This window comes from Lepisosteus platostomus, chromosome 12, assembly GCF_059453375.1.
Source record: "Lepisosteus platostomus isolate fLepPlt1 chromosome 12, fLepPlt1.hap1, whole genome shotgun sequence".
Taxonomy (NCBI): Eukaryota; Metazoa; Chordata; class Actinopteri; order Semionotiformes; family Lepisosteidae; genus Lepisosteus; species Lepisosteus platostomus.
In genome coordinates, this window is record NC_142622.1 from 30,741,556 (window position 1) to 30,747,599 (window position 6,044).

Consider the following 6,044-nt stretch of genomic DNA (forward strand, 5'->3'; position numbering starts at 1 on the left):
GGTGTGAGCAGAGGGCCTCTGTCAGGTCGCCTTGCTCTAAGGCCAGCAGCATGGAGCCTCACTGTCCTGTCACTGATGCGGGCATTGTGTCTGCTGGCAGTTCCAGCAGCAGTACAGGTGGCAGATCTGAAACGTTCTCTCATATGGACCAGTCTGATGTGTCGGTCCTGCTCTGTTGTGGTCACTCGAGGGTGACCAGATCTTTGACGGTCATCTGTCCTGCCATTCTGCTGAAACCTTCTCTGCAGTCGGGATACAGTGGAGCGGCTTACTCCATAGTGTCTGGGAACGCTGGCACATGACATGCCTGCTTGCAGCATGCCAATGGCCCTCTCCCTTGCTTCTGGTGACATTCAAGGTATTATGGAATGCACAGAAAACTGATTAAGTGTGGCCTTTTTCTTGCAGTGACCTAAGCTTTAAATTAAGGCCTTTTTAAAGGTAACCTGATCAGATATTGTTCTACCTGGACCATCGGGTAAAAGTGCACCTAACAAGCTTTCGTGTAATTGGCAAGTTGCAATGCCTCACTGCACAAACTGTATTGCTGGTCAGAGGGCTTAAAACAAATTGACAACTTTTTGTGTAAGTACATAAGCTATAACTATAGTATTCTCTTTCCAAAAAAGGTTGTGTTTCTTTTTCCGTTAGTATATTAGGTTAATCGCTGTTGTGCTATTTAGTATTAGCTTTCTTTTAAATTCTGAATGTAAGTTACTCAATAACAATCAAGTGGAATTCTGCAAATAAACCACTTTGGAAAGACCTGAGGAATTAGTGAAGGACTAATAAAGGACCATTAAAAATCTACTTCCACAGATTTTGAATATCCTGGTGTAATGGCATTAATTTTTCAGTTCAAGGTATAGTAATAAGATAGTAAGATCCCCTCATTGAGCATAGAAAAATAATTAACAAACACAGCTAGTCACTTACTTACCTAGTATGTATGTACATAGAGCAAGAGGAGCTTATAATATATTGCAGACCTTTTGTTGTACAGACTCACAATTAGGACATTGGAGCAGTGCAATGTACAGTTTGTTTTGGATCAAATGGCCAATAAAGAGTTCTGACATCCTCACTAAAACAGCTTCAGTTACTGTGTAAGGCATGTTATTGGACACTGGCACCTTCTGTATAATTCCCTATAATCCAGACAGAAAAAAAAGATTGATATGTCAGACGTTTCTGCTAAATAACCAGTATTATTTGTCTGCATGTCTAAAACTATTGGGATGCAGAGTTTTTTGTTCATTAAGGATTACAGACCATTGAGCAATAGATGCTGGTAAAATTCCAGGAGAAGTGATGTTCAGAACTTGCAAAGGATGTACAATATATACTTGAAAAAGAAAATATTTATCAAAATGTAGAGACATACCAAACAGTGTTTTAAACTAGAACGTTTTACACCTTTTTAGTCTTGTATGTACTTTTTCCTTTAGTGTTCTGTTGATAAATATGTGATTATTATTTGGAACAGCATCTGTCTTAATGCAAATGAAACAGTTCTATCATTTTTAATGTAAGACTTGCTGTATTTGTTTATTCTGCATTTTTACTATATTTTTTATATACTGTATATATATTTCAGTTTGTGGCAGATACATGTGCCAAATTAAACTCAGGTTTATTTTGAATGAATTGTCTTTTCCACTGATAACAAAGATTTGGAGTTATTTGTATTTTAATTTTTGCTCCAGTGAAATTTTGTAACATCCTAAAATGTTGTTTTTAACCCACACAGGTTGCTATTTTGTGAGGTGCATGTATGTATTTTTTTTTTCATATTATGGGACAAGGAGATTGTATTTTCTTTTGTTGTCATGTAAAAGAGAGTTCCACATTTTTATTATTTGCTTAGCAGACATACACAACAGAAAATATATGGATGCTCTCAATATTATATATATCTCGACGTTTCTTTGCTAGGTGATCTTATTTTTAGTGAAAAGGCACCACACTATATATTTTTAAACTTTATAGTGTTCATGAACTGTCTTTGTTTTGCTCTTAATGACATTGAATTTACACATGATGTCATATGAGGATACCACAGTTTCAACATGGCAATGATGTGTCTCCCATGTCATAAAGATGCCAGAATCATTAGTGAATAAACAAGTTTTTTGGTTTAATTTCCTTATTTTATTTTGTTTTTGTGCAAAGGTTTTGGGAACATAGTATTGTATAGATATAGATATAAAAGTTAAACTATTCTTGTTTTAAAAATTGTTCTTTTTTTACTGATGGTGGTGGCTCGCAGTCCTTGGTTGTCGAGCTCGTAGCTTGGTGAAGTTTCCCAGGTCTTGGCTGGCCATGAGGCAGCTCAAGAAGTTTAGGAGGTGAGTACAGCAGAGCTGAGTGGTGCCATACAGGATCTCAGTGCCAGGATATAGCCACTGCCACAGCTCCTGCTACACCTGCTCTCTTTCCTGTTCAGCTCCCATGTCTCTGCCTGTTCCTGATCCTGTGCCAGACCACCATGCAGAAACTCAGATGCATCCTCCTCTCCCTTGCTCAGGCAATTCAGATGGCTGTAAGGGCTTGTTGACACATTGTGGAATTATTTTTGCCATGCAGCTGTCCTCCTTCCGCTCAGACCAGGCTCAGTTAGCGTATGTCATTCTTCCCACTGACTGGAGAAGCTCTACCATGGATAATCGCATGCTCTACGGGAGAAAGCAGACCTCCTCTGCAGCGACTAAGTCCGGTTTACAGAAGGCTTCTGCCTCATCTCATCTTCTACTCACTAGGCCAAGTCACCGAGTCCACTCATCAGCTTCTCCAACTTAATCAGGGATCCACACCAGCTCACCAACAAATGGGGGGAAGACGCACTGTGGGCCCTGTTCCAGGCAGGCCAGTCTGAAGAGGTGTGCAGAAATCTACCGGACAGCCTGGCACCCTGACCAAGCTGACTTTTCATTTTTACACTTGAATGCACAAGCAGGACAGGAGAGGCACGGGAGGACCCCTCCAAAACTCCCAGGAAGACCATCCCCCCAGACACCAAGCCTCTTGTCCCACAGCAACTAGTGACCACCAGGACAGTGAGGAGATGGTCAGCTGAGGCTAATGATGCACTGGTGGACTGTTTGACATTGATGGTCTTACCCACTGCATCACTGACTACATAAACTTCTGTGTTGAAAGTGCAGTGCCCACCAGGAAAGTGCACTGCTTCTCCAATAATAAACCCTGGGTCACCAGTGATCTGAAGGTTGTCCTAAATAGGAAAAAGAGGGCTTTTTTGGGCAGGTGACAAGGAGGAGCTGAGGTGAGTGCAGAAAGAGCTGAAGGTGAGAGTCAGGGAGAGCAAGGTGGCTTATGGGAGGAAAATGGAGGACAGGTTGATGGAGAGCAATGTGAGAGAAGTGTGGAATGGCATGAGGAAGATATACAAGTTGTCCGGCGGCCAACAGAGTGAGGGAGGCCTGGAGAGGGCCAATGAGCTGAATCTTTTCTTTAACAGGTTCGATACGGGGTCAACTGTCCATTCACCTCACAGGCCTTCACACAAGACACCGTCTTCATGTCCTCAGTCACCCCATCATGAGATCCCTCCTACTCCTACTCCATCTTCCCCTGCCTTTCTCGGCCTATCCATCACAGCTGACCAGGTCAGAAGGGAGTTGAGGAGACTCCATGCAGGGAAGGCAGCGGATCCTGAAAGGTTCATCTCTAGGGTGCTAAAGATCTGCACGGACCAATTGGGTTCAGTGCTGCAGTACATCTTCAACCTGAGCCTGAGATTAGAAAGGGTTCCAGTGCTCTGGAAGACATCTTGCCTGGTGCCAGTACCCAAAAAGCGGCACACTAAATTCTTGAATGACTACAGACCAGAGGCACTGACATCACATCTAATGAAAACTCTGGAAAGGCTTGTACTGGACCACCTCAGAACCCTGGTGAGTACAGCACTGGACCCCCTGCAGTTCTCCTACCAGTCACACTTGGGATGCAGTCATCTATCTGCTACACGGAGCTAACTCTCACCTGTAGAAGAGCATTGTGAGAGTTATGTTCTTTGACTTCTCCAGTGCCTTTAACACCATCCATCCACCTTTACTGAGAGATAAGATAAGGGCGGCGCAGGTGGGCACTCCCCTGGTGTCCGAACAGGTTGTTAGCAGTACTGGGGCTCCACAGGGGACTGTCCTTGCTCCATTCCTGTTCACCTTTTACACCTCTGACTTCAGGTACAACTCTGAGGCATGTCATCTGCAGAAGTTTTTGGATGACTCTGCAATTGTAGGGTGTATTAGAGAGGGGAGAGAGGAGGAATATAGGTGCTTGATTACCAACTTTGTGGAGTGGTGTCATCCTAACCATCTCCAGCCAAACACCAGCAAGACCAAAGAAATGGTCATGGACATTCAAAGGAATAAGTCTCCACAGAACCCTGTTTCCATCCAGGGTGGGGACATAGAGGGGGTGCAATCCTACAAGTATTTAGGGGTACACCTGGATGATAAGTTGGAGTAGTCTGGTAACACTGACGCCCTATACAAGAAAGGTCAGAGCGACTCCATTTTCTTAGGATGCTCAGGTCCTTTGGTGTGTGGAACACTGCTACACATTTTTTTATGAATCAGTGGTGGCAGCGGCCATCTTCTATGCTGTTGTGTGCTGGGGCAGCAGCATCATGACAAGAGATGCAAATAGGCTCAATAGACTTATCAAGAAGGCTGGCTCTGTGTTGGGGCTGAGCCTTGACCCCCTGGAGGTGGTGGCTGAGAGGAGAATGCTGACCAAGCTCACAGCCATCATGAACAACGCCTCTCATCTGCTTCATGGGACTGTTATTGGGCAGCGGAGCACTTTTAGCAACAGACTGCTCCAGCTATGGTGTTCAAGAGAACATTTCCGCAGGTCTTTCCTCCCGGCGGCTGTCAGGGTGTATAATGCTGCTCTAGGCTAGGACTGTTAGCCCTTCATTTGCTCTTCTATGAACAGCATGTTGCTCCATTGTACTTTTTTTTGGACACTAAATCTGTATATACCTATGCACATTTTGCACATATTTTATTGTTTTTAAAGTGACTATCATATTTTGCACACTCCTATGTATTTATTTTTGTTTATTATTTTTATATTTATTTTGTAGTACTGTACGTATTCTAATTTTTTGTCTATTCTGATATCTGTTTTTTTGCTTGTCTTGGGCTGGACTGCTGTAACACATCAATTTCCCTTTGGGATCAATAAAGTCTTATCTATCTATTAGGTCACCCGGGAAGACAAAGGAAAAGCTGATGCAGGTGGGCAGAGCCCAGGTGTCCCCAAAAGAATGCCTCTTAGGGGGGCCTTTGTGCCTACTGTGGTGAGAAGGGACACTGTTAGCCTGGAATGGTAGGGAATTCCCTCTTTGGTAAGCAGCTAGGAATGCTTACTGAGAGGGGCAATGACTTCTTACCCTTTGCAATGACTTACACTTCCTGCCATGCTGACCTGGACAACAGTTTTTCAAAGTATTTATCTACTCTATTGCAGCGGACAACTTCATCAACGTGAAAACCACCTAGGAGCTGGTCATTCCCCTGGTTCCATCCGGTGATCCGGTTCTGATAATGCAGACCAGACAAGAGCCCCCTAGGCCTGGGACACATCCTGATGAGGACTATTGCGCTGATCGTGACAGTAGATGTGCTGCATAGAGAAACCACCCATTTCCTATGCATTCCATCCCCACACTGACCCCTGGTTGTAGGTTTTTCTTAGCCGCAGATTCACAACCCACGCTTGTGAGCTACAAGGATCCGCTTGCTGGATCTCCACCTCACTGACTTCTCACCAGCATACAACAACCTCACGTATGTATTTAGTAAAAAGAAGGCACAGACACTCTCGCTGCACCACAACTACAATTGTCCTACTAATCTTTTGCCTGCAATCACCACCTGGTTGACCTCTCTGCACCAGAGACCAGAACAATGAGGGATTACATCAAGGAAAATTAAATTAAATGTGACCAGTTTTGCTTTAAACTGAATCAAGAAGAATTTTGTTTGATAATTTATGGAAGTATGCCAGTCTGT